The 17,167-nt window shown below is 39.1% G+C and overlaps 2 non-coding genes and 1 pseudogene across 2 annotated transcripts; all 3 read left to right on the forward strand.

The window, feature by feature from the left end:
* LOC148545880 (4,5-DOPA dioxygenase extradiol-like) overlaps positions 1–17,167 on the forward strand; it is a 173,541-nt pseudogene that overhangs the window by 41,274 nt on the left and 115,100 nt on the right.
* Positions 6,799–6,906, forward strand: LOC148545884 (small nucleolar RNA R71). Its single transcript, XR_015900276.1, has one exon. It is a non-coding gene; the product is annotated as a small nucleolar RNA R71 (small nucleolar RNA).
* Positions 16,094–16,201, forward strand: LOC148545885 (small nucleolar RNA R71). The gene has a single exon (XR_015900271.1). It is a non-coding gene; the product is annotated as a small nucleolar RNA R71 (small nucleolar RNA).

Consider the following 17,167-nt stretch of genomic DNA (forward strand, 5'->3'; position numbering starts at 1 on the left):
TTTTTTTTAAAAATAAAACAAAAAGAAAATTACCTAATCTGAGCAACAAGATGAACCGTCAGTTGTCCAAACTCGAACAATCCTCGGCAACGGCGCCAAAAACTTGGTATGCGAAATTGTTACTCTGAGGTTGTAAAATTTGTTGTTCGTTCTCTCCCTGGTAATGGCTCCAAAAACATGTGCACAGTACCATGGTCCAAGCATAACTTCACAACTTCGCACAACTAACCAGCAAGTGCACTGGGTCATCCAAGTAATAAAACCTTACGTGAGTAAGGGTCGATCCCACAGAGATTGTCGGTATGAAGCAAGCTATGGTCACCTTGTAAATCTCAGTCAGTCGGATATCAAATGGTTATGGAGTTTTCGAATGATAATAATAAATAAACAGAAATTAAAGATAGAAATACTTATGTATATCGTTGGTGAGAATTTCAGATAAGCGTATGGAGATGCTTTCGTTCCTCTAAAACTTTGCTTTCCTGCTGTCTTCATCCAATCAGTCTTACTCCTTTCCATGGAAAGCTTTATGTAAGGGCATCACCGTTGTCAATGGCTACATCCCATCCTCTTGTGAAAAAGGTCCAAATGCTCTGTCACGGCACGGATAATCATCTGAGGTTCTCGATCATATTGGAATAGGATTCACCCTCCTTTTGCGTCTGTCACTATGCCCAGCACTCGCGAGTTTGAAGTTCGTCACAGCCATCACTTCCCAGATCCTACTCGGAATACCACAGACAAGGTTTAGACTTTCCGGATCTCAGGAATGGACATCCATGGGTTCTAACTTATACCACGAAGATACTAATAACTCGGACTCGGTCCCCTGTATTAGATATCTAAGAGATATTCATTCTAGCTTGGTTGCATGTAGAACGGAAGTGTTTGTCAGGCACACGTTCATAAGTGAGAATGATGATGAGCGTCACATAATCATCACATTCATCATGTTCTTGGGTGCGAATGGATATCTTAGAAGCGGAATAAGTTGAATTGAATAGAGAAACAGTAGTACTTTGCATTAATTCATGAGGAACAGCAGAGCTCCACACCTTAATCTATGGAGTGTAGAAACTCTACCGTTGAAAATACATAAGTGAAAGGTTCAGGCATGGCCGAGAGGCCAGCCCCCAAAACGTGATCACAGGATCAAAAATATAATCCAGGATCTTCCAAAAGATCATAAGATGAAAATACAATAGTAAAAAGTCCTATTTATACTAAACTAGTTACTAGGGTTTACAGAAGTAAGTAATTGATGCATAAATCCACTTCTGGGGCCCACTTGGTGTGTGCTTGGGCTGAGCTTGAAGTTTACACGTGGATAGGTCATTCTTGGAGTTGAACGCCAGTTTGTAACGTGTTTCTGGCGTTCAACTCTGGCTTGTGACGTGTTTCTGGCATTTAACTCCAGACTGCAGCATAGAACTGGCGTTCAATGCCCTTTTGCGTCGTCTAAACTCGACCAAAGTATGGACTATTATATATTGCTAAAAAGCCCTGGATGTCTACTTTCCAACGCAATTGGAAGCGTGCCATTTTCAATTTTGTAGCTCCAGAAAATCCACTTTGAGTGCAGGGAGGTCAGAATCCAACAGTATCAGCAGTCCTTCTTCAACCTCTGAATCTGATTTTCGCTCAAGTCCCTCAATTTCAGCCAGAAAATACCTGAAATCACAAAAAAACACACAAACTCATAGTAAAGTCCAGAAATGTGAATTTAACATAAAAACTAATAAAAACATCCCTAAAAGTAACTAGATCCTACTAAAAACATACTAAAAACAATGCCAAAAAGCGTATAAATTATCCGCTCATCACAACACCAAACTTAAATTGTTGCTTGTCCCCAAGCAACTGAAAATCAAATAGGATAAAAAGAAGAGAATATACTATAAATTCCAAACTATCAATGAAACATAGCTCCAATCAGATGAGCGGGACTTGTAGCTTTTTGCCTCTTGAATAGTTTTGGCATCTCACTTTGTCCATTGAGGTTCAGAATGATTGGCATCTATAGGAACTCAGAGTTCAGATAGTGCTATTGATTCTCCTAGTTCAGTATGTTGATTCTTGAACACAGCTACTTTATGAGTCTTGGCCGTTGTCCTAAGCACTTTGTTTTCCAGTATTACCACCGGATACATAAATGCCACAGACACATAATTGGGTGAACCTTTTCAGATTGTGACTCAGCTTTGCTAAAGTCCCCAATTAGAGGTGTCCAGGGTTTTTAATCACACTCTTTTTTTTTGCTTTGGACCTTGACTTTAACCGCTCAGTCTCAAGTTTTCACTTGACACCTTCACGCCACAAGCACATGGTTAGGGACAGCTTGGTTTAGCCGCTTAGGCCAGGATTTTATTCCTTTATGCCCTCCTATCCACTGATGCTCAAAGCCTTGGGATACTTTTTATTACCCTTGCCTTTTAGTTTTAAGGGGTTATTGGCTTTTTGCTCTTGCCTCTTGGTTTTAAGAGCTTTTGGCTTTTTCTGCTTGCTTTTTCTTTTTCTATTTTTTTTCGCCATTTTTTTTCTTTTTTTTTCTGCAAGCTATTTGTATTCACTGCTTTTTCTTGCTTCAAGAATCATTTTTATGATTTTTCAGATTATCAAATAACATGTCTCCTTGTCATCATTCTTTCAAGAGCCAACATATTTAACATTCTTAAACAACAACTTCAAAAGACATATGCACTGTTCAAGCATTCATTCAGAAAACAAGAAGCATTGTCACCACATCAATATAATTAAACAAAGTTCAAGGATAAATTCGAAACTCATGTACTTCTTGTTCTTTTGAATTAAAACATTTTTCATTTAAGAGAGGTGATGGATTCATAGGACATTCATAACTTTAAGACAGAGTTACTAAATACTAATGATCATGTAATAAGACACAAACATGGATAAGCACTTAACATAAAGAAAACAAAAAACAGAGAATGTAAGAACAAGGAATGAGTCCACCTTAGTGATGGTGGCGTTTTCTCCTTGAGGAACCAATGATGTCCTTGAGCTCTTCTATGTCTCTTCCTTGTCTTTGTTGCTCCTCCCTCATTGCTCTTTGATCTTCTCTAATTTCATGAAGGATGATGGAGTGCTCTTGATGTTCCACCCTTAATTGTCCCATGTTGGAACTTAATTCTCCTAGGGAGGTGTTGATTTGCTCCCAATAGTTTTGTGGAGGAAAATGCATTTGAGGCATCTCCGGGATCTCATGGTGATGAGCTTCATGCATCTCTTGAGATCCATGAATGGGCTCTCTTGCTTGCTCCATCCTTTTCTTAGTGATGGGCTTCTCTTCCTCAATGGGAATGTCTCCTTCTATGAAAGCTCCAACTGAGTAACATAGATGGCAAATAAGATGAGGAAAGCTAGCCTTGGCCAGGGAGAGGGCTTTTCGGCTATTTTGTAGAGTTCAAGGGAGATGACTTCATGAACTTCTACTTCCTCTCCAATCATGATGCTATGAATCATGATGGGCCGATCCACAGTAACTTCAGATCGGTTGCTAGTGGGGATGATGGAGCATTGGATGAACCTTAACCATCCTCTAGCCACAGGCTTGAGGTCCAATCTTCTTAGTTGAACCGGCTTGCCTTTGGAGTTAATCTTCCATTGAGCTCCTTCCACACATATGTCCATGAGGACTTGGTCTAACCTTTGATCAAAGTTGACTCTCCTTGTGTAGGGGCGTGCGTTCTCTTCCATCATTGGCAAGTTGAATGCCAACCTCACATTTTTCGGACTAAACTCTAAGTATTTCCCCCGAACCATTGTAATATAATTCTTTGGATTCGGGTTCTTACTTTGATCATGGTTCTTAGTGATCCATGCATTGGCATAGAACTCTTGAACCATTAGGATGCTGACTTGTTGGATGGGGTTTGTTAGAACTTCCCAACCTCTTCTTTGGATTTCATGTCGGATCTCCGGATACTCATTTCTCTTGAGCTTGAAAGGGACCTCGGGGATCACCTTCTTTTTGGCCACAACTTCATAGAAGTGGTCTTGATGAGCTTTGGAGATGAATCTTTCCATTTCCCATGACTCGGAGGTGGAAGCTTTTGTCTTCCCTTTCCCTTTTCTAGAGGATTCTCCGGTCTTGGGTGCCATCAATAGTAATGGAAAAAATAAAAGCTTATGCTTTTACCACACCAAACTTAGAATATTGTTCGCCCTCGAGCAAGAAAAGAAAGAATAAATGAAGAAGAAGAAGAAAATATGGAGGAGAGGAGGGAGAGGTGTATTCGTCCAAGAAGGGGAAGAGAGGGTTGTGTTATGTGAAAATGAGGAAGAATGGAGGGCTTTATATAGGGAAGGGAGGGGGGGTTAAGGTTTGGCCATATAGGGTAGGTTTGGGTGGGAAATTGGTTTTGAATTTTGAAGGTAGGTGGAGTTTATGAGGTAGGTTTATGGGGAAGAGTGGATGGATGTGAGTGGTGAAGTGGTGATAGGGAAGAGAGATTGAGGTGATTGGTGAAGAGTTTTGGGGAAGAGTGTTTATTGGGAAGAGAGGATGAACATTGAGAAGAGGGAAGAGAATGAGTGGTGGTAGGTGGGGATCCTGTGGGGTCCACAGATGCTGAGTTGATCCTGTGGGTCCACAGATCCTGAGGTGTCAAGGAATTGCATCCCTGCACTAATTAGGCATGTAAAATGCCTTTGCATGCAACTCTGGTGTTTAAACGCCGAATTGATGCTTGTTTTGGGCGTTCAGCGCCCAGATGCAGCATATTTCTGGCGTTCAGCGCCAGCTCTTCCTCAGTGTACATTTCTGGCATCTGAACGCTAGGATGCTGCTTGTTTCTGGCATTCAACGCCAGATCCATGCTTTGTTCTGGCGTTGAACGCCAGCCAGATGCTCCTTACTGGCGTTTAAATGCCAGTAAGATCCTCCTCCAGGGTGTGATTTTTCTTCTGCTGTTTTTGATTCCGTTTTCAATTTTTATATTTATTTTGTGACTCCACATGATCATGAACCTAATAAAACATGAAATAACAATAAAAATAAATTAAAATTAGATAAATAAAAATTGGGTTGCCTCCCAACAAGTGCTTCTTTAATGTCAATAGCTTGACAGTGGTCTCTCATGGAGCCTCACAGATGTTCAGAGCATTGTTGAGACTCCCCAACACCAAACTTAGAGTTTGGATATGGGAGTTCAACACCAAACTTAGAGTTTGGTTGTGGCCTCCCAGCACCAAACTTAGAGTTTGACTGTGGGGACTCTGGTTGACTCTGTTTTGAGAGAAGCTTACTGTGCCTCTTTTCCATGTTTACAGAAGGATAACCTTGAGTTGTAAATACAAGGGAGTCCTCATTCAATTGAAGGACTAGTTCACGTCTGTTAACATCAATCACAGCTCTTGCTGTGGCTAGGAAGGGTCTTCCAAGGATGATGGATTCATCCTCATCCTTCCCAGTATCTAGGATTATGAAATCAGCAGGGATGTAAAGGCCTTCAACCTTTACTAATATGTGCTCTACTTGTCCATAAGCCTGTTTTCTGGAATTGTCTGCCATCTCTAATGAGATTTTAGCAGCTTGTACCTCAAAGATTCTCAGTTTCTCCATTACAGAGAGTGGCATGAGGTTTATTCCTGACCCCAGGTCACATAGAGCCTTCTCAAAGGTCATGGTGCCTATGGTACAAGGTATTAGGAACTTCCCAAGATCCTGTTTCTTCTGAGGCAATCTCAGTTGACCCAATGCATTTAGTTCATGGTGAACAGGGGAGGTTTATCTCCTCAAGTTTCATTACCAAATAAATTGGCATTCAGCTTCATGGTTGCACCAAGGAACTTGGCAACTTGCTCTTCAGTAACATCCTCATTCTCTTCAGAAGAAGAATATTCATCAGAGCTCATGAATGGCATAAGGAGGTTTAATGGAATCTCTATGGTCTCTAGATGAGTCTCAAATTCATTTGGTTCCTCAGAGGGAAACTCCTTATTGATTACTGGACGTCCTAGGAGGTCTTCCTCCTTGGGATTCACGTCCTCCCCTTCCTCTTTGGATTCGGCCATGATGGTTATATCAATGGCCTTGCACTCTCCTTTTGGATTTTCTTCTGTATTGCTTGGGAGAGTTCTAGGAGGGATTTCAGTGATCTTTTTACTCAGCTGGCCCACTTGTGCCTCCAAATTTCTAATGGAGGACCTTGTTTCATTCATGAAACTTAAAGTGGCCTTAGATAGATCAAAGACTAAGTTTGCTAAATTAGAGGTATTTTGTTCAGAGTTCTCTGTCTGTTGCTGAGTGGATGATGGAAAAGGTTTACTATTGTTAAACCTATTTCTTCCACCATTATTAAAGCCTTGTTGAGGCTTTTGTTGATCCTTCCATGAGAGATTTGGGTGATTTTTCCATGAGGGATTATAGGTGTTTCCATATGGTTCACCCATGTAATTCACCTCTGCTATTGCAGGGTTTTCAGGATCATAAGCTTCTTCTTCAGAAGATGCCTCTTGAGTACTGTTGGATGCAGCTTGCATTCCATTCAGACTCTGAGAAATCATATTGACTTGCTGAGTCAATATTTTATTCTGGGCCAATATGGCATTCAGAGTATCAATTTCAAGAACTCCCTTCTTCTGAGGCGTCCCATTACTCACAGGATTCCTCACAGAAGTGTACATGAACTGGTTATTAGCAACCATGTCAATGAATTCTTGAGCTTCTGCAGGCGTTTTCTTTAGGTGAATGGATCCACCTGCAGAAGTATCCAATGACATCTTAGCTAATTCAGACAGACCATCATAGAATATATCCAAGATGGTCCATTCTGAAAGCATGTCAGAAGGACACTTTTTGGTCAGTTCCTTGTATCTCTCCCAAACTTCATAGAGGGATTCACCTTCTTTCTGTCTGAAGGTTTGAACATCCACTCTAAGCTTACTCAGCTTTTGGGGAGGAAAGAACTTGGCTAAGAAAGCCTTGACCAGCTTATCCCAAGAGTTCAGGCTATCCTTAGGTTGAGAGTCCAACCATATTCTAGCTCTGTCTCTTACAGCAAAAGGGAAAAGCATGAGCCTGTAGACTTCTGGATCTACTCCATTAGTCTTAACAGTATCACATATCTGCAAGAATTCAGTTAAGAACTGAAAAGGATCTTCAGATGGAAGTCCAAGAAACTTGCAGTTTTGTTGCATCAGAGAAACTAATTGAGGTTTCAGCTCAAAATTATTTGCTCCAATGGTAGGGATGGAGATGCTTCTTCCATGTAAATTGGAATTAGGTGCAGTAAAGTCACCAAGCATCCTCCTTGCATTATTATTATTTTCGGCTGCCATCTCCTCTTCCTGTTCAAAAATTTCTGTAAGGTTGTCTATGGATTGTTGTATTTTAGCTTCTCTTAGTTTTCTTTTCAGAGTCCTTTCAGGTTTAGGATCTGCTTCAACAAGAATGTTCTTGTCCTTGCTCCTGCTCATATGAAAAAGAGGGAACAGAATAATAATAATAATAATAATAGGGATCCTTTTTACCCAGGTATAGAGGCTCCCCTGTGTGAGTAGAAGAAGAAAAGAATGTAATGTAAAGAAGGGAAGAAGAAAAACTCGAACACAGAGAGGGAGGTAGTGTTCGAATTTTTGGATGGGAGAGAAGTGTTAGTAGATGAATAAATAAATAGAAGGAGATGAGAGAGAAGGATTTTCGAAAATTATTTTTGAAAAATGGTTAGTGATTTTTGAAATTTAAAAGAAGAAATATTAAAATAAAATTTGAAACAATTAGTTAATTAAAAAAAATTTTTGAAAAAGAGGGAAGAGATTTTCGAAAATTAGGGGGAGAGAGTTAGTTAGGTAGTTTTGAAAAAGATAAGAAACAAACAAAAAGTCAATTAGTTAGTTGAAAAAGATTTAAAAATCAATTTTGAAAAGATAAGAAGATAAGAAGTTAGAAAAGATATTTGAAAATCAAATTTTTGAAAAAGATATGTTTTAAAAAGATATGATTAAAAAGATATGATTTTGAAAAAGATAAGATAAAAAGATATTTTTGAAAAGATATGATTGAAATTAGTTTTGAAAAAGATTTGATTTTTAAACTCACAATTAATGACTTGATTCACAAGAAATCACAAGATATGATTCTAGAACTTAAAGTTTGAATCTTTCTTAACAAGTAAGTAACAAACTTGAAATTTTTGAATCAAAACATTAATTGTTGAAGATATTTTCGAAAATTATGAGACAAAATTAAGAAAAAGATTTTTGAAAAATATTTTTTTTTTAAAAATTTTCGAAAATGACTAGGAAAAATGAAAAAGATTTGATTTTTGAAAAATATTTTGAAAAAGATAAGATTTTTAAATTGAAAATTTGATTTGACTCATAAGAACAACTAGATTTTAAAAATTTTTGAAAAAGTCAATCCAAATTTTCGAAATTTATGAGTGAAAAATGGAAAGATATTTTTTTTTATTTTTGAATTTTCAATGATGAAAGAGAAAAACATGAAAAAGACTCAATGCATGAAAGTTATGGGTCAAAACAATGAATGCATGCAAGAATGCTATGAATGTCAAGATGAACACCAAGAACACTTTGAAGATCATGATGAACATCAAGAACATATTTTTGAAAAATTTTCAATGAAAAGAAAACATGCAAGACACCAAACTTAGAAATCTTTCATGTTCAGATACTATGAATGCAAAAATGCACACGAAAAACAAGAAAAGACACAAAACAAGAAAACATCAAGATCAAACAAGAAGACTGGCCAGGAACACTTGAAGATCATGAAGAACACTATGAATGCATGAATGCATGATTTTTCGAAAAATGCAGAGAATTTTTAGAAAAAATGCAATTGACACCAAACTTGAAATTGACTCAAGACTCAAACAAAAAACACAAAATATTTTTGATTTTTATGATTTTATGATTTTTTTTAGATTTTTCGAAAATTAATGTGAAAAAGAAAAATAAAGATTCCAAAATTTTTAATGTGAATTCCAGGAATCTTGCACTCTTAGTCTAAAGCTCCAATCTGAGGGTTAGACATGGCTTAATAGCCAGGCAAGCTTTAGCATGTAAATCAGGTGGATCAGGAACAGCAGCAGGTGGATTAGCAACAACTAGCTTGCTCTTGATAATGTTGGGTTGGAAGCCCCAGTCCAAATGAATTTAGACATGGCTTTACAGCCATCCAGGCTTAACATGCTTCATGAAACTCTAGAATTCATTCTTAAAAATTCTGAAGAATAATTTTCGAAAATAGATGAGAAATTTTTGAAAGATTTTTGAAATTTTTTTTAAAAATAAAACAAAAAGAAAATTACCTAATCTGAGCAACAAGATGAACCGTCAGTTGTCTAAACTCGAACAATCCCCGGCAACGGCACCAAAAACTTGGTATGCGAAATTGTTACTCTGAGGTTGTAAAATTTGTTGTTCGTTCTCTCCCTGGTAATGGCTCCAAAAACGTGTGCACAGTACCATGGTCCAAGCATAACTTCACAACTTCGCACAACTAACCAGCATGTGCACTGGGTTGTCCAAGTAATAAAACCTTACGTGAGTAAGGGTCGATCCCACGGAGATTGTCGGTATGAAGCAAGCTATGGTCACCTTGTAAATCTCAGTCAGGCGGATATCAAATGGTTATGGAGTTTTCGAATGATAATAATAAATAAACAGAAAATAAAGATAGAAATACTTATGTATATCATTGGTGAGAATTTCAGATAAGCGTATGGAGATGCTTTCGTTCCTCTGAATCTTTGCTTTCCCGCTGTCTTCATCCAATCAGTCTTACTCCTTTCCATGGAAAGCTTTATGTAAGGGCATCACCGTTGTCAATGGCTACATCCCATCCTCTTGTGAAAAAGGTCCAAATGCTCTGTGACGGCACGGCTAATCATTTGAGGTTCTCGATCATATTGGAATAGGATTCACCCTCCTTTTGCGTCTGTCACTACGCCCAGAACTCGCGAGTTTGAAGTTCGTCACAGCCATCCCTTCCCAGATCCTACTCGGAATACCACAGACAAGGTTTAGACTTTCCGGATCTCAGGAATGGACATCCATGGGTTCTAACTTATACCATGAAGATACTAATAACTCGGACTCGGTCCCCTGTATTAGATATCTAAGAGATATTCATTCTAGCTTGTTTGCATGTAGAACTGAAGTGTTTGTCAGGCACGCGTTCATAAGTGAGAATGATGATGAGTGTCACATAATCATCACATTCATCATGTTCTTGGGTGCGAATGGATATCTTAGAAGCGGAATAAGTTGAATTGAATAGAGAAACAGTAGTACTTTGCATTAATTCATAAGGAACAGCAGAGCTCCACACCTTAATCTATGGAGTGTAGAAACTCTACCGTTGAAAATACATAAGTGAAAGGTTCAGGCATGGCCGAGAGGCCAGCCCCCAAAACGTGATCACAGGATCAAAAATATAATCCAGGATCTTCCAAAAGATCATAAGATGAAAATACAATAGTAAAAAGTCCTATTTATACTAAACTAGTTACTAGGGTTTACCGAAGTAAGTAATTGATGCATAAATCCACTTTCGGGGCCCACTTGGTGTGTGCTTGGGCTGAGCTTGAAGTTTACACGTGGATAGGTCATTCTTGGAGTTGAACGCCAGTTTGTAACGTGTTTCTGGCGATCAACTCTGGCTTTTGACGTGTTTCTGGCGTTTAACTCCAGACTGCAGCATAGAACTGGCGTTCAATGCCCTTTTGCGTCGCCTAAACTTGGCCAAAGTATGGACTATTATATATTGCTAGAAAGCCCTGGATGTCTAATTTCCAACGCAATTGGAAGCGTGCCATTTTCAATTCTGTAGCTCCAGAAAATCCACTTTGAGTGCAGGGAGGTCAGAATCCAACAGCATCAGTAGTCCTTCTTCAACCTTTGAATATGATTTTTGCTCAAGTCCCTCAATTTCAGTCAGAAAATACCTGAAATCACAAAAAAACACACAAACTCATAGTAAAGTCCAAAAATGTGAATTTAACCTAAAAAGTAATAAAAACATCCCTAAAATTAACTAGATCTTACTAAAAACATGCTAAAAATAATGCCAAAAAGCGTATAAATTATCCGCTCATCACAACACCAAACTTAAATTGTTGTTTGTCCCCAAGCAACTGAAAATCAAATAGGATAACAAGAAGAGAATATACTATAAATTCCAAACTATCAATGAAACATAGCTCCAATCAGATGAGCGGGACTTGTAGCTTTTTGCCTCTTGAATAGTTTTGGCATCTCACTTTATCCATTGAGGTTCAGAATGATTGGCATCTATAGGAACTCAGAATTCAGATAGTGTTATTGATTCTCCTAGTTCAGTATGTTGATTCTTGAACACAGCTACTTTATGAGTCTTGGCCGTGGCCCTAAGCACTTTGTTTTCCAGTATTACCACCGGATACATAAATGCCACAGACACATAATTGGGTGAACCTTTTCAGATTGTGACTCAGCTTTGCTAAAGTCCCCAATTAGAGGTGTCCAGGGTTCTTAAGCACACTCTTTTTTTTTGCTTTGGACCTTGACTTTAACCGCTCAGTCTCAAGTTTTCACTTGACACCTTCACACCACAAGCACATGGTTAGGGACAGCTTGGTTTAGCCGCTTAGGCCAGGATTTTATTCCTTTAGGCCCTCCTATCCACTGATGCTCAAAGCCTTGGGATCCTTTTTATTACCCTTGCCTTTTAGTTTTAAGGGGTTATTGGCTTTTTGCTCTTGCCTCTTGGTTTTAAGAGCTTTTGGCTTTTTCTGCTTGCTTTTTCTTTTTCTATTTTTTTTTGCCATTTTTTTTCTTTTTTTTTTCTGCAAGCTATTTGTATTCACTGCTTTTTCTTGCTTCAAGAATCATTTTTATGATTTTTCAGATTATCAAATAACATGTCTCCTTGTCATCATTCTTTCAAGAGCCAACATATTTAACATTCTTAAACAACAACTTCAAAAGACATATGCACTGTTCAAGCATTCATTCAGAAAACAAGAAGCATTGTCACCACATCAATATAATTAAACAAAGTTCAAGGATAAATTCGAAACTCATGTACTTCTTGTTCTTTTGAATTAAAACATTTTTCATTTAAGAGAGGTGATGGATTCATAGGACATTCATAACTTTAAGACAGAGTTACTAAATACTAATGATCATGTAATAAGACACAAACATGGATAAGCACTTAACATAAAGAAAACAAAAAACAGAGAATGTAAGAACAAGGAATGAGTCCACGTTAGTGATGGTGGCGTTTTCTCCTTGAGGAACCAATGATGTCCTTGAGCTCTTCTATGTCTCTTCCTTGTCTTTGTTGCTCCTCCCTCATTGCTCTTTGATCTTCTCTAATTTCATGAAGGATGATGGAGTGCTCTTGATGTTCCACCCTTAATTGTCCCATGTTGGAACTTAATTCTCCTAGGGAGGTGTTGATTTGCTCCCAATAGTTTTGTGGAGGAAAATGCATTTGAGGCATCTCCGGGATCTCATGGTGATGAGCTTCATGCGTCTCTTGAGATCCATGAATGGGCTCTCTTGCTTGCTCCATCCTTTTCTTAGTGATGGGCTTCTCTTCCTCAATGGGAATGTCTCCTTCTATGAAAGCTCCAACTGAGTAACATAGATGGCAAATAAGATGAGGAAAAGCTAGCCTTGCCCAGGGAGAGGGCTTTTCGGCTATTTTGTAGAGTTCAAGGGAGATGACTTCATGAACTTCTACTTCCTCTCCAATCATGATGCTATGAATCATGATGGGCCGATCCACAGTAACTTCAGATCGGTTGCTAGTGGGGATGATGGAGCATTGGATGAACCTTAACCATCCTCTAGCCACAGGCTTGAGGTCCAATCTTCTTAGTTGAACCGGCTTGCCTTTGGAGTCAATCTTCCATTGAGCTCCTTCCACACATATGTCCATGGGGACTTGGTCCAACCTTTGATCAAAGTTGACTCTCCTTGTGTAAGGGCGTGCGTTCTCTTCCATCATTTGCAAGTTGAATGCCAACCTCACATTTTTCGGGCTAAAATCTAAGTATTTCCCCTAAACTATTGTAATATAATTCTTTGGATTCGGGTTCTTACTTTGATCATGGTTCTTAGTGATCCATGCATTGGCATAGAACTCTTGAACCATTAGGATGCTGACTTGTTGGATGGGGTTTGTTAGAACTTCCCAACCTCTTCTTTGGATTTCATGTCGGATCTCCGGATACTCATTTCTCTTGAGCTTGAAAGGGACCTCGGGGATCACCTTCTTCTTGGCCACAACATCATAGAAGCGGTCTTGATGAGCTTTGGAGATGAATCTTTCCATTTTCCATGACTCGGAGGTGGAAGCTTTTGTCTTCCCTTTCCCTTTTCTAGAGGATTCTCCGGTCTTGGGTGCCATCAATGGTAATGGAAAAACAAAAGCTTATACTTTTACCACACCAAACTTAGAATATTGTTCGCCCTCGAGCAAGAAAAGAAAGAATAAATGAAGAAGAAGAAGAAAATATGGAGGAGAGGAGGGAGAGGTGTATTCGGCCAAGAAGGGGAAGAGAGGGTTGTGTTGTGTGAAAATGAGGAAGAATTGAGGGCTTTATATGGGGAAGGGAGGGGGGTTAAGGTTCGGCCATATAGGGTGGGTTTGGGTGGGAAATTGGTTTTGAATTTTGAAGGTAGGTGGAGTTTATGAGGTAGGTTTATGGGGAAGAGTGGATGGATGTGAGTGGTGAAGTGGTGATAGGGAAGAGAGATTGAGGTGATTGGTGAAGAGTTTTGGGGAAGAGTGTTTATTGGGAAGAGAGGATGAACATTGAGAAGAGGGAAGAGAATGAGTGGTGGTAGGTGGGGATCCTGTGGGGTCCACAGATGCTGAGTTGATCCTGTGGGTCCACAGATCCTGAGGTGTCAAGGAATTGCATCCCTGCACCAATTAGGCATGTAAAATGCCTTTGCATGCAATTCTGGCGTTTAAACGCCGAATTGATGCTTGTTTTGGGTGTTCAGCGCCCAGATGCAGCATATTTCTAGCGTTGAACGCCAGCCAGATGCTTGTTTATGGCGTTCAGCGCCAGCTCTTCCTCAGTGTACATTTCTGGCATCTGAACGCCAGGATGCTGCTTGTTTCTGGCATTCAACGCCAGATCCATGCTCTGTTCTGGTGTTGAACGCCAGCCAGATGCTCCTTACTGGCGTTTAAACGCCAGTAAGATCCTCCTCTAGGGTGTGATTTTTCTTCTGCTGTTTTTGATTCCGTTTTCAATTTTTATATTTATTTTGTGACTCCACATGATCATGAATCTAATAAAACATGAAATAACAATAAAAATAAATTAAAATTAGATAAATAAAAATTGGGTTGCCTCCCAACAAGTGCTTCTTTAATGTCAATAGCTTGACAGTGGGCTCTCATGGAGCCTTACAGATGTTCAGAGCATTGTTGAGACTCCCCAACACCAAACTTAGAGTTTGGATATGGGAGTTCAACACCAAACTTAGAGTTTGGTTGTGGCCTCCCAGCACCAAACTTAGAGTTTGACTGTGGGGGCTCTGGTTGACTCTGTTTTGAGAGAAGCTTACTGTGCCTCTTTTCCATGTTTACAGAAGGATAACCTTGAGTTGTAAACACAAGGGAGTCCTCATTCAATTGAAGGACTAGTTCACGTCTGTTAACATCAATCACAGCTCTTGCTGTGGCTAGGAAGGGTCTTCCAAGGATGATGGATTCATCCTCATCCTTCCCAGTATCTAGGATTATGAAATCAGCAGGGATGTAAAGGCCTTCAACCTTTACTAATATGTCCTCTACTTGTCCATAAGCCTGTTTTCTGGAATTGTCTGCCATCTCTAATGAGATTTTAGCAGCTTGTACCTCAAAGATTCTCAGTTTCTCCATTACAGAGAGTGGCATGAGGTTTATTCCTGACCCCAGGTCACATAGAGCCTTCTCAAAGGTCATGGTGCCTATGGTACAAGGTATTAGGAACATTCCAGGATCCTGTTTCTTCTGAGGCAATCTCAGTTGATCCAATGCATTTAGTTCATTGGTGAACAGGGGAGGTTTATCTCCTCAAGTCTCATTACCAAATAAATTGGCATTCAGCTTCATGGTTGCACCAAGGAACTTGGCATCTTGCTCTTCAGTAACATCCTCATTTTCTTCAGAAGAAGAATATTCATCAGAGCTCATGAATGGCATAAGGAGGTTTAATGGAATCTCTATGGTCTCTAGATGAGTCTCAGATTCCTTTGGTTCCTCAGAGGGAAACTCCTTATTGATCACTGGACGTCCTAGGAGGTCTTCCTCCTTGGGATTCACGTCCTCCCCTTCCTCTTTGGATTCAGCCATGATGGTTATATCAATGGCCTTGCACTCTCCTTTTGGATTTTCTTCTGTATTGCTTGGGAGAGTTCTAGGAGGGATTTCAGTGATCTTTTTACTCAGCTGGCCCACTTGTGCCTCCAAATTTCTAATGGAGGACCTTGTTTCGTTCATGAAACTTACAGTGGCCTTAGATAGATCAAAGACTAAGTTTGCTAAATTAGAGGTATTTTGTTCAGAGTTCTCTGTTTGTTGCTGAGTGGATGATGGAAAAGGTTTACTATTGTTAAACCTATTTCTTCCACCATTATTAAAGCCTTGTTGAGGCTTTTGTTGATCCTTCCATGAGAGATTTGGGTGATTTTTCCATGAGGGATTATAGGTGTTTCCATATGGTTCACCCATGTAATTCACCTCTGCTATTGCAGGGTTTTCAGGATCATAAGCTTCTTCTTCAGAAGATGCCTCTTGAGTACTGTTGGATGCAGCTTGCATTCCATTCAGACTCTGAGAAATCATATTGACTTACTGAGTCAATATTTTATTCTGGGCCAATATGGCTTTCAGAGTATCAATTTCAAGAACTCCCTTCTTCTGAGGCGTCCCATTACTCATAGGATTCCTCTCAGAAGTGTACATGAACTGGTTATTAGCAACCATGTCAATGAGTTCTTGAGCTTCTATAGGCATTTTCTTTAGGTGAATGGATCCACCTGCAGAAGTATCCAATGACATCTTAGCTAATTCAAACAGACCATCATAGAATATATCCAAGATGGTCCATTCTGAAAGCATGTCAGAAGGACACTTTTTGGTCAGTTCCTTGTATCTCTCCCAAACTTCATAGAGGGATTCACCTTCCTTCTGTCTGAAGGTTTGAACATCCACTCTAAGCTTACTCAGCTTTTGGGGAGGAAAGAACTTGGCTAAGAAAGCCTTGACCAGCTTATCCCAAGAGTTCAGGCTATCCTTAGGTTGAGAGTCCAACCATATTCTAGCTCTGTCTCTTACATCCAAAGGGAAAAGCATGAGCCTGTAGACTTCTGGATCTACTCCATTAGTCTTAACAGTATCACATATCTGCAAGAATTCAGTTAAGAACTGAAAAGGATCTTCAGATGGAAGTCCATGAAACTTGCAGTTTTGTTGCATCAGAGAAACTAATTGAGGTTTCAGCTCAAAATTGTTTGCTCCAATGGTAGGGATGGAGATGCTTCTTCCATGTAAATTGGAATTAGGTGCAGTAAAGTCACCAAGCATCCTCCTTGCATTATTATTATTTTTGGCTGCCATCTCCTCTTCCTGTTCGAAAATTTCTGTAAGGTTGTCTCTGGATTGTTGTATTTTAGCTTCTCTTAGTTTTCTTTTTAGAGTCCTTTCAGGTTTAGGATCTGCTTCAACAAGAATATTCTTGTCCTTGCTCCTGCTCATATTAAAAAGAGGGAACAGAAAAATAATAATAATAATAGAAATCCTTTTTACCCAGGTATAGAGGCTCCCCTGTGTGAGTAGAAGAAGAAAAGAATGTAATGTAAAGAAGGGAAGAAGAAAAACTCGAACACAGAGAGGGAGGTAGTGTTCGAATTTTTGGATGGGAGAGAAGTGTTAGTAGATGAATAAATAAATAGAAGGAGATGAGAGAGAAGGATTTTCGAAAATTATTTTTGAAAAATGGTTAGTGATTTTTGAAAATTAAAAGAAGAAATATTAAAATTAAAATTTGAAATAATTAGTTAATTAAAAAGAATTTTTGAAAAAGAGGGAAGAGATTTTCGAAAATTAGAGGGAGAGAGTTAGTTAGGTAGTTTTGAAAAAGACAAGAAACAAACAAAAAGTCAATTAGTTAGTTGAAAAAGATTTAAA

This window comes from Arachis ipaensis, chromosome B9 (assembly GCF_059453495.1).
Source record: "Arachis ipaensis isolate K30076 ecotype BB chromosome B9, ASM5945349v1, whole genome shotgun sequence".
Lineage (NCBI taxonomy): Eukaryota > Viridiplantae > Streptophyta > Magnoliopsida > Fabales > Fabaceae > Arachis > Arachis ipaensis.